The sequence below is a fragment of the Hyla sarda genome, chromosome 3 (genome assembly GCF_029499605.1).
Source record: "Hyla sarda isolate aHylSar1 chromosome 3, aHylSar1.hap1, whole genome shotgun sequence".
In the NCBI taxonomy this organism is placed as follows: domain Eukaryota; kingdom Metazoa; phylum Chordata; class Amphibia; order Anura; family Hylidae; genus Hyla; species Hyla sarda.
The window spans coordinates 242,175,711-242,199,774 of record NC_079191.1 but is presented as its reverse complement, the minus strand read 5'-3'; the positions used below and the strand labels follow the sequence as shown (position 1 = coordinate 242,199,774).

Sequence of the window (24,064 nt, the reverse complement as noted above, 5' to 3'; positions counted from 1 at the left end):
TTAGGTGAAAATTGTAAAGAGTTATGATTTTTTAAAGTTAAGGAGGAAAAAATTGAAAATGAAAAAGGTGGAAAAGCCCGGGTCCTTAAAGGGGTTGTGCACTGCCCTGCAGTTCGGAGCTCCGCTCACAGCGTCCGGAAGTTCATTACTCCGAACGTTGTGCGGGCTTCCATGTTCGCAGTCGCCGGGCGCGACGTCACGCCCGGCCCCTCGTGACGTCTCGCCCGCCCCCTCAACGAAAGTCTATGCGAAGGGGGTGCGACCATAGACTTTGGTGGTGGGGGCGAGCGTGACGTCAGGAGGGGGCGGGCGAGACGTCACAAAGGGGCCGGGCGTGACGTCACACCCGGCGGCCGCGAACACGGAAGCTCACACACAGCGTTCGGAGTAATGAACTCACGGACGCTGTGAGCGGAGCTCCGAACTGCAGGGCAGCACACAACCCCTTTAAGGGGTTAATTTCCCCACACAATTGAGTGATGGCATTACAACGGACAACTGGTGGCGCCAAAAACAAGCCCTCACACTAGTCTGTGGATGAAAATATAAAAGCGTTACGATTTATATAAGATGAGGAGGAAAAAATGAAAATGCAAAAATAAAATTGGCCTGGACCTTAAAGGGGTACTCCGGCGCTTAGACATCTAATCCCCTATCCAAAGGATAGGGGATAAGATGCCTGATCGCGGGGGTCCCGCCGCTGGGGACCCCCGTGATCTTGCACGCAGCACCCCAGTTAAAATCAGTTCCGGGGACCACAGGGACGGCGGCGTGTGACCCTCAATGCAAGCCTATGGGAGGGGGCGTGACAGCTCTCCCATAGGCTTGCATTGAGGGGCGGGACGTGACATCACACCAGGGCGGAGGCGTGACGTCATACGCCGCTGGCTCTGTGGTCGCCGGTAGACCAGATTGATTTAAACTGGGGTGCTGCGTGCAAGATCACGGGGGGTCCCCAGCGATCAGGCATCTTATCCCCTATCCTTTGGATAGGGGATAAGATGTCTAAGTGCCGGAGTACCCCTTTAACCTCTTAAGGACCCATGACATACCAGTGCGTCATGAGTCCGCTCCCGATCTATAACGCGGGGCCACGGCGGGTCGGGCCCAGCCTCTAACAACGGCCGGGACCCATGGCTAATAGCTCACAGCACTGATCGCGGTGCTGAGCGCTATTAACCCTTTAGACGCGGCATTCAAAGTTGAAAGCCGTGTCTAAAGTGAAAGTAAAACAACGTCGGTTAGCTCAGGGAGCTGTTCGGGATCGCTGCGGTGAAATCGCGGCATCCCGAACACCTTACAGGACAGCAGGAGGGTCCCTACCTGCCTCCTCGCTGTCCGATCGCCGAATGACTGCTCAGTGCCTGAGATCCAGGCATGAGTCAAGCGGCAGAATCATCGATCAGTGGTTTCTTATGAGAAACCACTGATCAATGTAAAAGATCAGTGTGTGCAGTGTTATAGGTCCCTATGGGAGCTATAACACTGCAAAAAAAAAGTTTAAAAACAAAGGGAATAAAGATCATTTAACCCCTTCCCTATTAAAAGTTTGAATCACCCCCCTTTTCCCATAAAAAAAAAATGTGTAAATAAAATAAACATATATGGTATCGCCGCGTGCAGAAATGTCCAAATTATAAAATGATATCATTAATTAAACCGCTCGGTCAATGAGGTACGCGCAAAAAAATTCCAAAGTCCAAAATAGTGCATTTTTGGACACTTTTTATATCATGAAAAAATGAATAAGTCCTATCAATACAAAAATGGTATCGCTAAAAACTTCAGATCACGGCGCAAAAAATGAGCCCTCATACTGCCCCATACACGGAAAAATAAAAAAGTTATAGGGGTCAGAAGATGACAATTTTAAACGTATACATTTTCGTGCATGTAGTTATGATTTTTTCCAGAAGTACGACAATATCCAACCTATATAAGTAGGGTATTATTTTAATCGTATGGACCTACAGAATAAAGATAAGGTGTCATTTTTACCGAAAAATGTACTGTGTACAAGGCTTTTACCTTGAGAACCATTGTATTCTCCCTTGGTCTCTGTGCATTGGAGTTTTCACTCCATACTATTGTGTATCCTTGGATTTACTAATCACTATATTTGATATCTACCTTGGTACATTCCCTTTTTTTGCACTTTTTATACATAATTGCACTTTATATAGCGGCCTGTTACATGCACATATGCACCTTATATAAAGACACCATTGATCACTGCTGCCATATTTGTGATATTCATTTGCTTTGTCCATCTGATAGCCATCTTTGCTTTTTCTCTCCCCCTTCCCTGGTCCCCACCAATTTTGTCCATGTATTTTTTATATTTTTTTATATTTGCTTTTACAAGTGGTCCTCTTTAGAGTGGTCTTTCTAGATAGGTTATTCATTTGTGTTCTAAAAACCACAGGACCGTGTTACTAGGTAAATACTCTATGTATCCCCCATCTCTTTGGTACATTTTGGGCGGCACAGAAGCTTTTAGTCATGTGACAAATGCAGTAAAATCAAAGGTTATGGTGACCATTATGCTTCATTTATGTTTCTCTATGGTCGGAAAAGGTGAGCAAACTTAGTGGTATACTTACTATGGGAGTAGGAAGTACTATGGGCAGCGCTAGGGTAGTGCAGACAGCAAATGGGGTGACCCAACCAAGTGGGAAGCAATGGTATCACCCCATCCACCCTTCACTGCCTCCGTACAGCAGAGTTTCCCAAGCAGGGTGCATTCAGCTGTTGCAAAACTACAACTAACAGCAGGCCCAGACAGACAAAGCCTGTCTGGGAGTTGTAGTTTTGCAATATCTGTATGCACCCTACTTGGGAAACACTCCCATACACACAGCGATTTCGGCCTCTGCTCAGCTCCTCCCCCTGCTGGTCATGTGATCAGACTCATACGGAGGCCTGCTGGGGTCAAAGGAAGGACAAGAGAACCGGAGGATTGACATAGGGCTGGCAGATTACACAGGTAACACTATAAATACTGTGCCCAGACTCCTGCCATTCCCCACTACCACCCAACACACTTTAATTCTAACCCTGTACTGTGCTGTAATTGCATGTTAACCCTCTACTGTGACATAACTGTGTGTATTATCCCTGTACTGTGCTGTAATCACTGTGTGTATTATCCCTGTACTGTGACATCACTGTGTGTATTATCCCTGTATTGTGACATCACTGTGTATATTATCCCTGTACTGTGACATCACTGTGTCTATTATCCCTGTACTGTGACATCACTGTGTCTATTATCCCTGCACTGTGACATCACTGTGTCTATTATCCCTGTACTGTGACATCACGGTGTCTATTATCCCTGTACTGTGACATCACGGTGTCTATTATCCCTGTACTGTGACATCACTATGTCTATTATCCCTGTACTGTGACATCACTGTGTCTATTATCCCTGTACTGTGACATCACTGTGTATTATCCCTGTACTGTGCTGTAATCACTGTGTGTATTATCCCTGTACTGTGACATCACTGTGTGTATTATCCCTGTATTGTGACATCACTGTGTGTATTATCCCTGTACTGTGACATCACTGTGTGTATTATCCCTGTATTGTGACATCACTGTGTATATTATCCCTGTACTGTGACATCACTGTGTCTATTATCCCTGTACTGTGACATCACTGTGTATATTATCCCTGTACTGTGACATCACTGTGTCTATTATCCCTGCACTGTGACATCACTGTGTCTATTATCCCTGTACTGTGACATCACGGTGTCTATTATCCCTGTACTGTGACATCACGGTGTCTATTATCCCTGTACTGTGACATCACTGTGTCTATTATCCCTGTACTGTGACATCACTGTGTCTATTATCCCTGTACTGTGACATCACTGTGTATTATCCCTGTACTGTGACATCACTGTGTATATTATCCCTGTACAGTGACATCACTGTGTATATTATCCCTGTACAGTGACATCACTGTGTATATTATCCCTGTACTGTGACATCACTGTGTCTATTATCCCTGTACTGTGACATCACTGTGTATATTATCCCATACTGTGACATCACTGTGTACTATCCCTGTACTGTGACATTACTGTGCGTATTATCTCTGTACTGTGACATCACTGTGTATATTATCCCATACTGTGACATCACTGTGTACTATCCCTGTACTGTGACATCACTGTGCGTATTATCCCTGTACTGTGACATCACTGTGTGTATTATCCCTGTACTGTGACATCACTGTGTATATTATCCCATACTGTGACATCACTCTGTATAACACCTGAACTGGGATATCACTGTGTGTATTATCCTTGTACTGTGACATCACTGTGTGTATTATCCCTGTACTGTGACATCACTGGGTGTATTATCCCTGTACTGTGACATCACTGTGTATATTATCCCTGTACAGTGACATCACTGTGTATATTATCCCTGTACTGTGACATCACTGTGTGTATTATCCGTGTACTGTGACATCACTGTGTATATTATCCCTGTACTGTGACATCACTGGGTGTATTATCCCTGTACTGTGACATCACTCAGCATTATTATATTTTATATGTAGGGGGCATTATTACTATATGTGAGGGGCACAGAGTGTTTTGCACTTTAGACGTATGGTGTATATTATAAGGAATTTTTTTGGGTGGTACGTTTTTATGCGCCATAATATGTTGCGGTATTGTATTCAGAAGGTACACTTTATGGCATGGTTATATTCAGAGGCGCAGTGTGTAATAGTATTCAGAGAGTTAAGTGTGTGGCAGTATTGTATTCAGAGTGTACAGTGTGCGGCAGATTTATATTCAGAGAGCACAGTGTATGGCAGTATTATATTCAGAGTGTGCAGTATGTGGTAGTTTTATGTTCAGAAGATAGTGTGTGGTAGTATTATATTCAGAGGGCACAGTGTGTGGTAGTATTATATTCAGAGGGCACAGTGTGTGGTAGTATTATATTCAGAGGGCACAGTGTGTGGTAGTATTATATTCAGAGGGCACAGTGTGTGGTAGTATTATATTCAGAGGGCACAGTGTGTGGTAGTATTATATTCAGAGGGTACAGTGTGTGGTAGTATTATATTCAGAGGGCACAGTGTGTGGTAGTATTCAGAGGGCCCAGTATGTGGTAGTATTAAAATCAGAGGGTACAGTGTGTGGTTGTATTATATTCTGAGGGCACAGTATGTGGTAGTATTATATTCAGAGATCGCAGTGTGTACCAGTATTATATTCACGGGGCACAGTGTGTGGTAGTATTATATTCAGAGATCGCAGTGTGTACCAGTATTATATTCAGAGGGCACAGTATGTGGTAGTATTATATTCAGAGATCGCAGTGTGTACCAGTATTATATTCAGAGGGCACAGTATGTGGTAGTATTATATTCAGAGATCGCAGTGTGTACCAGTATTATATTCAGAGGGCACAGTATGTGGTAGTATTATATTCAGAGATCGCAGTGTGTGTGGTCGTATTATATTCAGAGGGCACTGTGTGTGGTCGTATTATATTCAGAGGGCACTGTGTGTGGTCTTATTATATTCAGAGGGCACTGTGTGTGGTCGTATTATATTCAGAGGGCACTGTGTGTGGTCGTATTATATTCAGAGGGCACTGTGTGTGGTCGTATTATATTCAGAGGGCACAGTATGTGGTCGTATTATATTCAGAGGGCACAGTATGTGGTAGTATTATATTCAGAGATCGCAGTGTGTACCAGTATTATATTCAGATGGCCTAGTATGTGGTAGTATTATATTCAGAGGGTACAGTGTGTGGTTGTATTATATTCAGAGGGCACAGTATGTGGTAGTATTATATTCAGAGATCGCAGTGTGTACCAGTATTATATTCAGAGGGCACAGTATGTGGTAGTATTATATTCAGAGAGCACAGTGTGTGGTCGTATTATATTCAGAGGGCACTGTGTGTGGTCGTATTATATTCAGATGGCACTATGTGTGGTCGTATTATATTCAGAGGGCACAGTATGTGGTAGTATTATATTCAGAGATCGCAGTGTATACCAGTATTATATTCAGAGGGCACAGTATGTGGTAGTATTATATTCAGAAATCGCAGTGTGTACCAGTATTATATTCAGAGGGCACAGTATGTGGTAGTATTATATTCAGAGGATACAGTGTGTGTGATTGTATTATATTCAGAGGGCACAGTATGTGGTAGTATTATATTCAGAGATCGCAGTGTGTACCAGTATTATTTTCACGGGGCACAGTGTGTGGTAGTATTATATTCAGAGATCGCAGTGTGTACCAGTATTATATTCAGAGGGCACAGTATGTGGTAGTATTATATTCAGAGATCGCAGTGTGTACCAGTATTATATTCAGAGGGCACAGTATGTGGCAGTATTATATTCAGAGATCGCAGTGTGTACCAGTATTATATTCAGAGGGCACAGTATGTGGCAGTATTATATTCAGAGATCGCAGTGTGTACCAGTATTAAATTCAGAGGGCACAGTATGTGGCAGTATTATATTCAGAGATCACAGTGTGTACCAGTATTATATTCAGAGGGCACAGTATGTGGTAGTATTATATTCAGAGATCGCAGTGTGTACCAGTATTATATTCAGAGGGCACAGTATGTGGCAGTATTATATTCAGAGATCGCAGTGTGTACCAGTATTATATTCAGAGGGCACAGTATGTGGCAGTATTATATTCAGAGATCGCAGTGTGTACCAGTATTATATTCAGAGGGCACAGTATGTGGTAGTATTATATTCAGAGATCGCAGTGTGTACCAGTATTATATTTACGGGGCACAGTGTCTGGCAGGTTTATAAAATTTATTGTTTTCATATAGAGGATCAGAATCCGCTGACAAAGTGAGGAGCCAATGCCATCTTGGTGTCAAGTTCTGCAGAGAGAAGATTTAGCTGGAACAAGTCATGGCGGTATGTACCAGCTGAATTAGATAAGGAAAGACTATAGAGAAGATGTCACCTATAGTCACTGATATCTTTCTGTATTCTCCTCACTGTCCCATCAGTGCTATAGTCACTTGTTGTTTCACCCATCATTACTGCAAAACTTACAACTCCCAGCATAACCTTACCACTGCTTAGGTCATACTGGGAGCTGTAGTTTTACATGGTAAAAACATGTTTAGTATTTTCTGCTTACTTGGCAATTGGTATATTTAAATACTATACTAGAAATTATTTTCCGCAGCACGCTGCACCACTGGTGTCTGTTACAACAGACTAAAAATTACTTTGGAGGGGAGGTTGTATGTGGTGACACCATTTTCTACCGCACCAGGTGACACCAACCCTAGCAACACCACTGTCTATGGTGCTCATTGAGGATTGTAGAAGGCTTACAGGCATGAACAAATGGATAGAGATGTGGGGATTTAAAGGGGTATTCCAGGGGAAAAAAAATTATATACCGTATATCAACTGGCTCCAGAAAGTTAAACAGATTTGTAAATTACTTCTATTAAAAAATCTTAATCCTTTCAGTACTTATGAGCTTCTGAAGTTAAGGTTGTTCTTTTCTGTCTAAATCCTCTCTGATGACACCTGTCTCGGGAAACGCCCAGTTTAGAAGAGGTTTGCTATGGGGATTTGCTTCTAAACTGGGAGTTTCCCCGAGACAGGTGTCATCAGAGAGGATTTAGACAGAAAAGAACAACCTTAACTTCTGAAGCTCATAAGTACTGAAAGGATTAAGATTTTTTTAATAGAAGTAATTTACAAATCTGTTTAACTTTCTGGAGCCAGTTGATATATAAAAAAAAGTTTATTCCTGGAATACCCCTTTAATATTTCTAATATTGCTGCTTGGAAGTTGTTATTTATGTCCCCAGCTTCTGCTGCAACTAGCAGATAAGGACTTTTGTGGAGCAATAGCCCTGGCTAGTGCTCAATCCATTGGCTTTCTGGTAACTTCCAGTGAAAGCCCCAATGTCCCTCCTGCTAGTGAATTCATCCAGAAGGAAGAAAGATTATGTTTCCACCACAATTTGGAGAAGCTGAAACAGTCCCCTGTTGATCTCTTATCTGGTAAGAGTGGCTGATGCTTGCATTGTCATGTATGGTACAGGAGCTGAGGGGAAGAGGGTCAGAACCCTGTCTGATTATTTAGGCTTTGTGTTCTATAGGCAAATAAGGTTATAGTATAGCGGTCCATGAGGGGTACCCACTCTATAATGACCATATTCCCTGTAAGGCTTTTCTGCATAAGATACACTTTTAATATAAATAGATTTCTCAAATACCATTAACACAGGGGAAAATATAGGATTTTGGGTCAAGTTGCAGATTATATACAGTATTTCAAATTATCTGTCATGGATCTTTTTTTCTGTATCGTTCCAATTTTAGTATATGTGCTGCCGAAGCTCGCTTCGGCAGCACATATACTAAAATTGGAATGATACAGAGAAGATTAAAGGGGTTATCCAGGAAAAAACTTATATATATCAACTGGCTCCAGAAAGTTAAACAGATTTGTAAATTACTTCTATAAAAAAAAAAAAAAAACTTAATCCTTTCAGTACTTATGAGCTGCTGAAGTTGAGTTATTCTTTCCTGGAATACCCCTTTTAAAGATCAATGCTAAATTATTGAAAAGAAAAACCTAAAATGTTACATTGATATAAGTATTCAGACCCTCTACTCTGTCCTTTGGCAATGATTACATCCTCAGTCTTCTAGGATATATTCTGCCATTCTTCTCTGAAGATCCTCCCAAGCTCTAGTGATGAGCAGCAGGGACCATATTCGAATTAGCAATATTGTGCGAATATATGGATGACTATTTGTCCTATGTTCGTGAAATTCGCATATTCGCTATGTTCGTTCACTTTTTTTCCATGCATTTCCGTGAAATTTTCATATTCGCGTATACGAAATATTCACGCTCCACGCCAACTCACATGGTAAATAATATTGGAGCCTTCTTTTGACCACAAGCAGGAATCAGGGAGCGATGATCACCATCATTGTGATGTGTACTGTGAAGAAGAAAATATGAATGTTCGTCATTACAAATATATAGCGCTCTGTTCTAAATATTCATGAAATTGCGAAATGCCAATATTCACAGTAAAAAAACGCATTTTGAATATTCGTGCTCAACACTATGGCAAGCTCTGTCACGTTGGATGGGGACTGTTGGTGAAAGCCATTATCAGGTCTCTCCAGAGATTTCACATTGGGTTCAAGTCAGGGCTCTGGCTGGGCCATTCAAGGACATGAAGGTGGAATGGTAACCTGTGGTTTGCCTTGGCTACCTGTCATGGGCACAGCTAAGAGGGGGCATAACTGGGAATAGATAGTACCATGTAAGGGGGACAACAAAAGAAAGGGAATGGGGGGGGTATGCTTCTTTGATGAACTGATAATACTCCTCCTGACAGGTAGAAGTCAACATACAGGATTATGGGTAGAGGTGAGTGTCAGCTTTGACATGCATAAGTGTAACAACGGCAACTGGCTTAGCCTGAACTCGGTTAACCACCATGTAGTGTAACCTCAGATTGACCAATGAAGAATGCTGGAGTTTCAGAAAGCATTCATGTTTACGATTTAGCTGCAAACATGTATCAGGAACATTTACCACTATATGCCCACATCAGACAGAACTGATACCAGGTAAGCTGCAGGGGCAGGGATTTTTAGAGGGGTTATCCAGGAATAGAAAAACAGAGCTACTTTCTATCAAAAACCACTCCCTGTCTGTCTCCAGGCAGGGTGAATGGAGCCATTCAAGTTCAATTGAAGTGAATGGAGCCAAGTTGTAATACCACATCCAACCTGGAGAAATTGGCTTTGTTTTTCTATTCCTGGAAGACCCCTTTAAAGGCCATAGCCCCCTCCCACAAATTCAGGTCAGTTATGTAATCGACCTTACACTTGTCCCTTAGCTGCTCCTGTGTTTTCTTGATCTCTGTACTTTGCTTTATTCACATCCCAGATGCTGAAAAAACACCCCTACAGCATGACACTGCTTCCACCGTGCCTCACTGTAGGAATGGTATTAGACAGGTAATAAGCAGTGCCTGTTTCCTTCAGACATGACAGGCCAAAAAAGTTCAATCTGAGACTCCTTTAGGTGCATTTGTGCAAATTCAATGCAGGCTTTCATGTGTCTTTTCCTAAGGAGAGGCTTCATTCTGCCTCAAAGGGGTATTCAAGGATTTTTTTTATTTGACTATTCTACAGGGGCTGTAAAGTTAGTGTAGTCCATAATATAGTGTCTGTACCTGTGTGTGATGGTTTTCTCACAATTCTTCTGGGATTTTCACCCCAATATTTATTTTTACCAGCATACAAAATGACTGTTGTCTCAGATTTTTCCCAGGTTGCAATGTGGCCGAGACCTGACTCACTAGTCAGCTGATGACAGAGAGCATGTCTGCTTCAATGGGTGGAGGGATCAATCTGCCACTAATGCAACAGCTGGAGGCACCCTAATTGAAAACCACACTGATTTGAATGGATGCAGCTCATTTATGTTTCAATGGGTGGGGTCGCTGATGTGTAGGAGGGAGGAAAATTGAATTATGGGATTTGTAGTAAAAAAAAAAGTCAAACAGGAAATACCAGTTCACATAAAGCTAGCCACAGTGTTGTTGTAATCTCACAACATAGCCATTCAGCCCCAAGACAAGCGCAGATCCTTCCTGAGCATGCCCATTACTGTCTGGCAGGTACGTACTAAAATCACCTTATGGTGGATGACCCCTTTAATGCCCACTATGGTGGAATGCTGCAGTGATAGACAAGGGTTCATATAAACAGGTAACCGTTCATACGAAAGGTAGCACGGCACTGCGTTAGTGGAGGAAACTATCCTTCCTTTAATAACTCAGCTCTGTTCAGCAGCGTGCCTATCCAGAACATATCATAAGAAATGGCAGGGAGAAAGCAGATAAACTGAACAGAGCTGAGTTATTAAAGGAAAAAAGACCACAAAACAAAGAAGTAACAACAAGAGAAAGATTTACATTTATATTTCAGAACTCACCAATGAATTCCATAGTGGAGAGAGCGATCAGGAAAAACTGGCTCTTGATTGAGGCAGATGAGGATCTGAAAGAGATAGCTAAACATAAACCTTGCATAACATATAGAAGAAAAACCACTATAGGGGACACTATTAATACAGGCAGAATGAACAAGAAACCACTAGAAAAGAACACATGGCTAAGTGAAATTACACCAAAAGGCAATTATAAATGTAAACATTGCAATCAATGTAAATACAGCTATGAAACTAAATATATAAGATTGGGACCCATACAACACATGATACAGGATCTAATTACTTGTCGCACCAAAAATGTTATTTATGCTTGTGTCCCTGCGACTTCTTTTACATAGGACAGACAAAACGCCAACTCCAGATACGTATAAGGGAACATATATATGCAATATGTACAGGAAGATCAGGCGCAGCACGTCTTCAAGCCCATGTAAGAGAAGCGCACGGGAACAATGTAGAAGTCCTGCGGTTTTTGGGTCTGGAGCGAATAAAACAAAATAAATTAGAACGCACCGACCAAAAACTTTTACGTGCAGAAACTTTATGGATATTAAAGGCGCACGCAACAGGCAACATAGGGTTAAATGACAGGACTGAACTATCAGCTTGCTTTTAGTTTTAACACACCTTCTTGCTCTCACGTCAGTCGGACACATGACTGGAGTCCGAAGGCGTGATTGGATGAACATTGCACTCACCTGTGTATATATACGAAGCACAGACCGGAATAGATATGGCCGGAGGAAGCACACATAGGGGTAGATTTATCAAAACCTGTCCAGAGGAAAAGTTGCCCAGTTGTCCATAGCAACCAATCAGATCACTTCTTTCATTTTTAACTAGGCCTCTGCAAAATGAAAGAAGCGATCTGATTGGTTGCTATGGGCAACTGGGCAACTTTTCCTTTGCACAGGTCTTGATAAATCTCCCCAATAGTGTGCCAAACAGGAGCTCGGTCGCACATCACTATCCCCCCACTACCCTCTGTCTCTGTTATATTGTAACGTGAGTATTCTTCAATAAAAGAAGAATATACCAGCTAAGATTGTGAGTTGCCGATTTCTTTACTTCTCTTCAAATTCATATAGACAGGGTTGTGTATTTCTAAATCGGGTCCAATCAACGGAACTTACCACAAGTGACTCCAACCAAGGTGTAGAAACATCTTAAAGATGATTTACAGAGGGGGGAGGCCTGAAAGCTAAATTTTAGGTGTCATAACAAAGGGCATGATTACTTCTGTCTATGCAAAATTGTAGTCTTTAATTTTAAAATTTTCTCTTATTTTAGCACAAAGCCTTAGCATAACAATATGTGAAAGTGAAAAGGTTAAAGGGACTAAAAATGAACCAAATACATTGAATTGGCCATGGATTTTCTTGTGAGTGGGTTTTAGCCCTATGAAGTAAACCCACCCAGCAGTTGCAACAGCCATTTTAACATTCTGGTAGCAGTGACGGCATGAGATAGGATGTAAATGGCAGCAGAGCCTACAGGAGGATGGTTATTGATGTTGGTGCACCGATCTCAAAGAAACTATATAATTTTATAGTCCAGGGTAAATGATTGTAATTTAAAGGGGTACTCTGGCACGAAGACATCTATCCCCTATCCAAAGGAGCGATCATCGCTCTGTGCAGCGAACACAGTTGGGTGCTGCATGCGATCGTACATCTTATCCCCTGGAGTACCCCTTTAATGGAAATTCTAGCAAAAGTGTGTGTATTTGGTTTGCAGAAACTAGAGTAGTGCTTAAATGTTAACACTGTAAAGTAAAGTGTTCTGCATTTTAGAAGAAAATGATCTCCTTTGATCACAAGTTTTATTCTTTAGTTTTGTTGCCTTATGTTTTTCAGGTCCACCAGGCCCATGGGATCATAGCACATCTGGCTACAAGTACTGATACTACAGAGCTCAGGCATGGATACAAATATGGATACAAAAAAAGGAACTTAACAAACATTGGGACAGACTCACACAATCCATGCAGGGGATTATTGGTGTAAGCATTCTGCTATAATGCCATGTGTTTCATGCATACATAGGCCTGAATTTCTAAGTACTGTATTTATAAGTGATGTTTGAACACTCTGATTAACTAAATCGTGTGACCACTGAATAAAAGTATGAAGAGAGTGTTGATATTATGCTCTATTGGAGTAAAGCAAGTAGACTTTCGGTGTGGGACCACTTCCTAAAGAAACAAGCCAAGTGCATAATCCCATTTAGAAAGAAACTTGGTAAAAGTAATTACTCCAGGTAGATGAGAAGCTCATAAAGTCAACATGAGATGAGTAGGACATGTTGCCATGATATGACACCATTAAGACTCATGAAGTAGTCCTTTGTCTCACCAATATAGCATGATAGGATAACCTACCGTTTCCCAAGATGACTAGTGACCCACAGAAAGATACCTTTGTCTCCACTTCCATGTTGGGGCTGTCATAGTCCTGCACATACCGTATATACTCGAGTATAAGCCGACCCGAGTATAAGCCGAGACCCCTAATTTCAACCCAAAATCCCAGGAAAAGTTATTGACTCGAGTATAAGCCTAGGGTGGGAAATACCTCATCCCCCCCTGTCATCATCCAGACCCGTCATTAACATCCTCATCATCCCCTTGTCATCATCCCACACATCCCCCCTTCATCATCCCCTTGTCATCATCCCACACATCCCCTTATCCCACACATCCCCCCTTCATCATCCCCTTGTCATCATCCCACACATCCCCTTATCCCACACATCCCCCCTTCATCATCCCCTTGTCATCATCCCACACATCCCCCCTTCATCATCCCCTTGTCATCATCCCACACATCCCCTTATCATCCCACACATCCCCCCTTCATCATCCCCTTGTCATCATCCCACACATCCCCTTATCATCCCACACATCCCCCCTTCATCATCCCCTTGTAATCATCCCACACCCCCCCCCTTCATCATCCCCACCCCCCTTCATCATCCCCACACCCCCCCCCCCTTCATCATCCTCTTCTCATCATTCGCCCTCAGTGGTCTTCAACCTGCGGACCTCCAGAGGTTTCAAAACTACAACTCCCAGCAAGCCCGGGCAGCCATCGGCTGTCCGGGCTTGCTGGGAGTTGTAGTTTTGAAACCTCCGGAGGTCCGCAGGTTGAAGACCACTGCGGCCTTCAACATGCGGACCTCCAGAGGTTTCAAAACTACAACTCCCAGCAAGCCCGGGCAGCCATCGGCCCTGCAGGGCTGTCCGGTAAGGAGGTGGTCCGGTGAGGAGGTGGTCCGGGCTGCTATCTTCACCGGGGGCGCCTCTTCTCCGCGCTTCTGGCCCGGAATAGAGCCGTTGCCTTGACAACGACGTATCTGCGTCGTTGTCAAGGCAACGTGACTATTCTGAGGCCGGGCCCGAAGCGCTTAGAAGAGGCCTCCCCGGTGAAGATAGCAGCCCGGACCACCTCCTCACCGGACCACCTCCTTACCGGACAGCCCTGCAGGACCGGACCAGCGCCGAGCGGAGGTGAGTACTCAGAACTAAAGGGGGTGAGAGGGGGCTGGATGATGTTGAAGGCCGCAGTGGTCTTCAACCTGCGGACCTCCGGAGGTTTCAAAACTACAACTCCCAGCAAGCCCGGACAGCCGATGGCTGCCCTGGCTTGCTGGGAGTTGTAGTTTTGAAACCTCTGGAAGTCCGCAGGTTGAAGACCACTGCGGGTGGGGGAGTTCACTCGAGTATAAGCCGAGGGGGGTGTTTTCAGCACGAAAAATCGTGCTGAAAAACTCGGCTTATACTCGAGTATATACGGTAGTTATGGAGACCACAGGGGGTTTAATGACCACATCAAGTGTGGCTTTATCCAACTGCATTGCACTGGTGAACATCTTCATACCTACTAGTCATGATCCTGGAGGTTCAGCATGTATATGTGAAGAGTGGTGCAGTTGCCCATAGTAACCAATAGTGATGAGCGGCAGCGGCCATATTCGAATTTGCGATATTTCGCAAATATATGAACGAATGTTATAATGCCATACAATGTTTGCGAAATTCGTATATTCGCTATGTTCGTTGACTAAAATCGTAATGAAATTCGTATAATGCGCATGCGCGACTATATATATTTCAACTAACTAACATTATTCCCTACACTAGACCCTATCTGCTAAACTAACTATAACTTTTTTTTACACCACAGTACACATTATTGTTGTGATGTATACTGTGAAGGAAAAAGAAAACGAATATTTGTCATTAAGAATATATAGCGCTATATTGTAAATATTTGCAAAATCGCGGTGACAATATTGACGTTAAATATTTGCATTTCAAATATTCACGCACAACACTAGTAACCAATCAGATACATTTTTTAATTCATGAAAAATGCTTCTGGAAAATAATAGAAGCAATCTGATAAGTTGCTATGGGCAACATATTAGCATTTTCTACCCACACTTTTTAATAAATCTCCCCAAGGAAGTTTCATGTAAATAACTTGACAGCTTTACTTGTGCAGATTGTTTACAGTTATAGACTTCTGAATAAAACAGTAGCACCAGACTTAGGAATAGTTAGCACCGCAGATTAGTGGCTGATGGTCTTCCCCGGCAGATGTTGTTAGCATGGCTATACTCCTTCTATTCCAGCTGGCTAGGACCAGATTACCTGCTGGTGTCTGGCAAAGGTTAAGCAGCTGTTTTTCTCTTGGGACTCTTTCTCTTTTAGTATAAAGCTATTGTGTACTGTCAAAGGTTGTCCCTTTTCCTCAGTTACCCAGCTGTTCCTCTCACTCTCAGATCCTGTAAAAAGCACTGGCTTTTGACTAGGAGAATCTCCTAACATGTGTAACTACAGCCCTGTAATGAGGAACAGTCAAAGTTTAATATATGAAAACCATGGTACATAACACATGAGCAAAGTTATAATATAGCATAATAATAATTAATAATACATGCCCCAAAGTGTGGCAATATTTGCCAAGTACAGGATGTTGTCCTATTGGCTAAATGTAGCCTCAGGTGCCTATGGTGTCACGGTTCTGGACCCACTACTCTAAGGTGTTCTTGTCTTGTTATAATGTAATGTGTTTTTCTGCTATGTTACAATTAATTGTGTTACTGTACCCTTAAGGAAGCATTTCAGAGTGACCCAGGTGACTCTGACGCCCCAAGGAGAGCCCCCCAACATTGTTCTTATATAGTGTTGTGGGGGGGGGGAGAGCTGTTAAATCTAGAGTCAGCGAGGAGTGAGGAGAGTCGAGTCTAGGAGTTGGAGAGCAGAGGAACAGTGTGGAGAAGTCGGAGGAGGCATAAGGAGAAGAAACCTAAAATCTGCAGCCACACGAATCCCAGGAAAACCCCATCGCTCTGGTGACGTTCAAGCCCGGCGGTAAGCACAACACTCCAGGGGTAAAATAACCTTTAGTCAGCCAGTCTGTCTAATGTCCCTAATTTAGCGTGGGCCGTCATTAATTTCAACTTTGCAATTTCAGCAACTACAAGTCCCAGCAAGGAGATAGGCTTTCCGAGTTCATTCTGCACTTCGCACTGAACCAATCTGAACTGTGAAGGCTGTAAAAATATCTCTGCTTCAGTAAAGATAGCTTTCCATAACCTAGCATCGTGGTCATCATTGTCCCCGCGCTTGGCCCAGGATAGCTATCCTAACCTCGGAACATGAAGGTTAATGTTGCCCTGGCATCACAAATTGTGCACTACATCTACATCGCACCCGTAGATACCACACACAGAAAGCAAAACTGTAGTTGGTACAAAAAGGTCTTAAGATGCATCAAATGTATCAAAATCTTTGAGAGCCTGTGAAATCTTTTGGCAGACACTATTGGTAAGTATGTTTACCAAAGTGTTTTTCACAGTAATTTTCTGTATTAGATCTATTATTGTTTTTGGTAAAATTAGTTTTAACCCCTTAACGACCACTGACTTAAATGTATGTCTTGGTGTGGAGGTACTTGGCGCACCAGGACGTACATCTATGTCCCGTACATGACCACGAGCAATGGAACAGTGCTCATGTCATGCACTGCAGATCCCGGGTGATAGCAGCCGGGGACCCGCCGGTAATGGGGGACATCAGCGATCACACTAATGTCTGCCATTATAGGGTTATTACCGTGCTGACAACTTATCCCGTATCTAAAGGATAGGAGATAAATTGCCTGATCGCGCGGGGTCCCGCCACTGGGGACCCCCGCGATCTCGCACGCAGCACCCCGCTCTCATCAGGCCCCGGAGCGAACATCGCTCCGGGTCTGATGACTGCCGATCACGGGGCCGGAGTATCGTGATGTCACGGCTCTGCTCCCATGTGACGTCACGCTCCGCCCCTCAATGTAAGTCTATGGCAGGGGGCGAGACAGCTGTCTCGCCCCCTGCCATAGACTTGCATTAAGGGGCGGAGCGTGATGTCACACGGGGGCGGAGCTGTGACATCACGATCACCGGCCCCATCATCAGACCCGGAGCGTATGTTCGCTCCGGGGCCTGATGAGAGCCGGGTGCTGCGTGCGAGATCGCGGGGATCCCCATCGGCAGGATCCTGCGCGATCAGGCAACTTATCCCCTATCCTTTAGATAGGAGATAAGTTGTCAGCACGGTAGTACACCTTTAACCCCTTAGATGCCGTGATCAATACAGATCACGGCATCTGCGGCAATGCGCAGATGACTACCCCTTTAAGATCAATATGTAGCACTACAAACAGTCTTAAAGGGGTTATCCAGGAAAAAACTTTTTTTTATATATCAACTGGCTCCAGAAAGTTAAACAGATTTGTAAATTACTTCTATTAAAAAATCTTAATCCTTTCAGTACTTATAGTGTCATCAGAGAGCACTTAGACAGAAAAGAACAACTTTAACTACAGAAGCTCATAATTGCTAAAAGGATTAAGATTTTTTAATAGAAGTAATTTAAAAATCTGTTTAACTTTCTGGAGCCAGTTGATATATAAAAAAATCTTTTTTCCTGGATAACCCCTTTAATGTATCTCTAGGCTTAGAAAAAAGTAAGCACCACAGCCAAAATAGTAAGCACCACGTGTTTTCAGTGCAAATATTTTACATCTACTTTAAACAGCAAAGAGTATAAATAAGTCTCTGAAGCTATGAAAGATCGCAGATCTCTGTTGTAACACATACTTTCCCCAAATAACAGGCACAATCTAAATGAATACATTATTCACAACAAATATCGCTTTAATTGCTGTAATCAAATTTCCTTCCATTATGACTCCTCTCAACATTTTCACAAGTTATTTGCAAAGCATTTAAAATCCAATTAAAAAATGATTATTAGTCGGATATGCCGAAACAGAATCACTGACTTCGTTGTGCCTTGGAATTGGAAAGTAGCAAGAAAGTAGATAATGTTGTTAATTTGATACATCCAATCGTACATGTACATTACTTGTGCTGGTGACAGGGCCCGAATTACACAGTGATGAGCAGGAAATCAAGTTCTTAAGAGACACTATTTAAATTGCTTCTATTAATACTGGTTTAACAACAAAGCATGCTGGTTTGCTCACTGGCACATACAAATGACTTATGTAATCAGGTCCCCCTACTGTTACATGTGCAGCTGTGATAATGCCACCATAATAAAGATTACAATGCCTTATCCTTAGAATTTTAAATGCTTTTATTCTATATTTGTACTTTAGCAATATGCAAGTGTTAGTAATGTTTTAATGTCTATTACTAAACATCAATTTCTCTTGTGTTGTGTAACCACTTACCGTATATACTCGAGTATAAGCAGAGGCCCCTAATTTCACCCCAAAAAACTAGGAAAAGTTATTGACTCGACTATAAGCCTAGGGTGGGAAATACATCATCCCCCCCTGTCATCATCCAGACCTCTGTCATCATCACCCTGTCATCATCATCACCCTCGTTCATCTTCACCCTCGTTCATCATCACCCTGTCATCATCACCCTCGTTCATCATTACCCTGTCATCTTCACCCCCGTCATCATCACCCCATCATCATCCCCCCCCCTTCATCATCACCACCTGTCAATCCCTTCATCAGTGGTCTTCAACCTGCGGACCTTCAGATGTTACAAAACTACAACCCCCAGCATGCCCGGACAGCCATCGGCTGTCCGGGCATGCTGAGAGTTGTAGTTTTGACATCTGGAGGTCCGCAAGTTGAAGACGACTGCGGCCTTAGTCATCATCCAGACCCCCCTTTAGTTTTCTACTCACCTCCCCTCGGTGGGAAGGAAGGGTGAGCTGGTCCGGGCCATCTATGCTGCAGGGACGTCCGGTGGGGAGGGTTAGTCGTTCCGGGCTGTCCATCTTCACCGGGAGGCCCTCTTCTCCGCTCCGGGATGGCCCCGGCCTAGTGACGTTGCCTGCGCATGAACGTCCCTGTTCGTCATCTTCAAGGCAACGTCACTAGGCCAGGGCCGTCCCGGAGCAGAGAAGAGGGCCTCCCGGTGAAAATGGACAGCCCGGAACGACTAACCCTCCCCACTGGTCGGGAGGTGAGTAGAAAACTAAAGGGGGGTCTGGATGATGACGAAAGCTGCAGTGGTCTTCAACCTGCGGACCGCCAGATGTTTCAAAACTACAACTCCCAGCATGCCCGGACAGCCGACTGCTGTCCGGGCATGCTGGGAGTTGTAGTTTTGCAACATCTGGAGCTCCGCAGGTTGAAGACCACTGAGAAGGGATTGACAGGCGGAGAGTTCACTCGAGTATAAGCCGAGGGGGGGCGTTTTCAGCACGAAATACTCGGGTATATACGGTATGCTTTTTTTAGAGAGGGGGCTAAGCTCCTCATGCTCCTTGGAATTTGCAAACAAGCGGTGCAACCTGTGATTAACATTACTATTGTCTAAGCTGCATTTTGGTCAGTTGTTTAGCCAAAACCAGGATTGGGTCCAAAACACAGAAAAGGTGTCAATACATTTTTAATAGTTTTTGCCTGTATGAATTTTTTCCTGTTTTTGACTAAAGAAATATATAAAAAAAACAATCAATAAACCCCCAAAGGAGGTTAAGAGGTCCTCAATACAGACCAACAATAAACCTCAGGGCCGAAGCCCAGAGTCACTAAAACCCCTCTTCTAGTCCTCCTAAAATGTAACTTTTATTGTGTATATTAAAATAATAACCCTGAAAATAGTAATAAAACCAGTATTGTGACAGTACAATGTAACCTACAGGGTACACTCCCTGTCTATTGCAAATGACCAATGCTGCAGTACACTGCTCAAATGCTCTATCACAGTGTACAATTTAAAATAATATAATTTAAGATAAAGCCATGCCACTCTCAACATGTTTCGCCATAAAAGCAGGATTGTCAAAAGGCTTATATTTGGCAAAGAAATCTGACCAAAATAAGCAATTTTTTTCAGGTTCTCACTGACTAGGGAAAGCTTGGGATCTGTACACTCGCTTCTCTCAAAGTAATCAAATTACAATATGTAGATGTGCGACCATGTCTGTTTCTTCTTCCTGAATTCACATTGTGTTTTCTATCCCCTCTAATTTTTTGTTTTTGTTTTAACATGTGTCTGCACTCTTCCCCACCCCCTCAGCCCAACCCTATATAAGTAGTAGTTAGCTACACAAGGGCCTTTTCTTTCCTAGCAGCCTCCCAGTCTGACTGGGAGAGCATGGTAAGTGAGCTGTAACACCTTGTTCACACTGGTGTGGTGCTGTGCGGTGTCCGTTGCTGCCGTGGCGCCGTGTCTGTGGGGAGGTGGTTTGAGTGGCATTGGGGCCGCTCTGCCAGTGGGTCGTTCCCCCTGTGGGCACTGATGTCGTGGCGGTGGTGGTCATCGCCCAGGGCTACGCCATTTTATGCTAGGGACGTTAGGGACCCACTCTAATTTGGTGGCCTTCACATGGCGAGTGGGCTTGTACCTTTTGATCAAAATGTATATTAACAAACAACCTGTTAGTTTTTGAATTTATGCTGAGAAGCAATTAGATCAAATTACAATATGTAGATGTGCGACCATGTCTGTTTCTTCTACCTGAATTTACAAATCTGTTTAACTTTCTGGCACCAGTTGATTTGAAGAAAATTGTTTTCCATCGGAGTTCTTCTTTAAATGATTTGTGTGGGGCTTCTTTTGCCTGATCTGACTTTGCACATGGAGAAGTGTTGCTGCATGCCAGACAGGACAGTTGCCAAGCGGACCTTCTGTTGCCCAGCAAGTACAGTGCACATATTCTATTAGTTAAAATCAATGGACCTGTCGGACAGGTGTCTCTGCAACTTTCCCATCTGGTGTCCCTTAGCGTCCCTCCATGCCTCAAGTCATAGCACATTTTAGTGTCATTTACACCAGCCCATTAATGTTATGAAAAATTGTAACTATTATTGACCAGTGGAAATCACAGATCTTGAACATTCACCCTACCTTAGGAAATATGCTGAAACCTTTTTAGAACAAGTTTGTCATTTTTTAATACAGCTGGCACCTGCAAGTGACATGGCATGAATGCAATTCCTGTGCCCATACAACCACAGCACCACAACAACCAACCATCACTGCATGGAAACAACATACTCACTGCAACATACTATTACAGTGCAATGTGGGAACTGGTCAAATGGTATTGTGGGACTTAAAGGGGTACTCCGCTGGAAAAAAACAAACATTTTGTTGTTTTTTAAATCAACTGGTTAAAGTTAAACAGATTTGTAAATTACTTATATTAAAAAAATCTTAATCCTTCCTGTACTTATCAGCTGCTGTATGCTCCACAGGAAGTTATTTTCTTTTTGAATTTATTTTCTTTCTGAGCACAGTGCTCTCTGCTGACACCTCTGTCCATTTTAGGAACTGTCCAGAGTAGAAGCAAATCCCCATAGCAAACCTATCCTGCTCTGGACAGTTCCTCATACGGACAGAGATGTCAGCAGAGAGCACTGTGGTCAGACAGAAAATAAATTCGAAAAGAACTTCCTCTGTAGTATACAGCAGCTGATAAGTGCTGGAAGGATTACGATTTTTAAATAGAAGTAATTTACAAATCTGTTTAACTTCCTGGCACCAGTTGATTTAAAAAAAATGTTTTCCAGCGGAGTACCAGTCAGTAGATCCAGGCAAACAGCACCAAAAACCACAGAACATACAGCTGTATTCACTTTGGCACAAATCTAAACTAAGCTTCTCATCCAGCACTAACTAAGCACTTTAAGTATCCCTCACTATACAAGGGGAGCTAGGATACAGAAAAAATGTTCGGGGTAGCGAATCTCCCTAATGCCCGACCTTGGTACGTAGTGCTTCACCGGGGATGAAGGACACGATAGGTGTAGGTACGTCATATGCAGGTACAAGTACATAGAACATCAGGACAACACGTTTCTACAGGTAGACTCCTCTGTTTCTCAGGTTCAGTACCAGATGAACTGGACCTGAGGAAGAGAAAATGTCAACTGTCAGTTCTAAGAATATTACATGAAGTACTTTCTTACTGTGCATGTTTGCAGTACATAGAGTTATGAAGACTGCATTATCTATCTTTATCCAAAGGTCTTGGTGCATGACTATTTACAGCAATAATAGGCGGTCCCATCCATCTTGGAACATTTTCAGCTATTGTTAGAATAAGATTTTTTTGTATGGGCTCTGAATGGCATAAAAAGAAAATAAATTATGTTAACCTGCCTGATCTCCTACCACTGCAGTCCTAGTTGTGCCCGGTCCAAACTGATCAACCACATTAAAGGGGTACTCCGGTGCTTAAACATCTTATCCCCTATCCAAAGGATAGGGGATAAGATGCCTGATCGCGGGAGTCTCGCAGCTGGGGACCCCCGGGATCGTGCACGCGGCACCCCGTTTGTAATCAGTCTGATTATGGTCGACCCCAGGGCGGGCGGCGTGTGACGTCACGCCTCCGCCCCCGTGTGACGTCACGCTCCGCCCCTCAATGCAAGCCTACGGGAGGGGGCGTGATAGCTATCACGCCCCCTTCCGTCGGCTTGCATTGAGGGGCGGAGCGTGACGTCACACAGGGGTGGAGGTGTGACGTCACACGCCGCTGGCCCTGCGGTCGCCGGTAATCAGTCCCGGAGCGAACACGCTCCGGGCACTGATTACAAACGGGGTGCCACGTGCATGATCCCGGGGGTCCTCAGCGGCGGGACTACCGCAATCAGGCATCTTATCCCCTATCCTTTGGATAGGGGATAAGATGTTTACGCACCGGAGAACCCCTTTAACTGTGTGTTGGGAAAAAAGCAGGAAGTGCTGATCATCGGGGACAACTGTTTGGACAGCAGTGGTGGGGAATCAGGCAGGTAAGTATAACTTATTTTATACAGTAAACTTTGGAAAACAGTATAAATAATACAGAAGTCTATTATTGTTTTATGCTGCATTGGTGACACCTATAGTAAACCTATTTTTATTGCAGTTTTTTTTAACCCTTGTAAAAAGCATTTTTATACACGGCCAAGTGGTCTACCACAGGAAGCCTTGTTTACCTGAATTATTTATTTGAGTGGCTAACCACAATAGGGAGAGAACAGGTATATTTCTACTGGACTGCAAATGTTGTAAATGGTTTTATTTACATTTGATATGGCACACCAGGATTTGATAAGGCATATTAGGGACACAAAGCATTAAATATTTGGCATTCTTGAGCTATTCTCCCACGTGAAAACTGAAAACAAGTATTTCATTGATGCAAATTATTCCCAGCACTTTCCGTACATTTTCCCAGCCATCTGCACCACCAAATATTTCAATGCCTAACATCTGGCTCAGGAATGTGATCATTCTGTGTCAGTGTAGGGACTTCGCTGAAGAACAGCTTTATGACTTATGATGGGTCTCTATATGGGTTATAACCATTTTTATGCAAACTCGCGATAAATGGAACGCAAAATTCCAAATAATCGTGTCACAAAACATTTTAATGACAACATTTTATTTTGCATATATTTCCATGTAATGCTTTCATATATGTTAAACAGGTGTTTCAAATTCATGAAATGTAACAATTAAGAAGAATATTGGGGAAGATTTAT

At 43.1% G+C, this 24,064-nt stretch overlaps 1 protein-coding gene across 1 annotated transcript in view; it reads left to right on the top strand.

Annotated features, from left to right (window-relative positions):
* The window catches only part of LAMA4 (laminin subunit alpha 4), a 402,692-nt gene that overhangs the window by 122,799 nt on the left and 255,829 nt on the right, over positions 1–24,064 (top strand). The gene's annotated exons all lie outside the window — the stretch shown is intronic.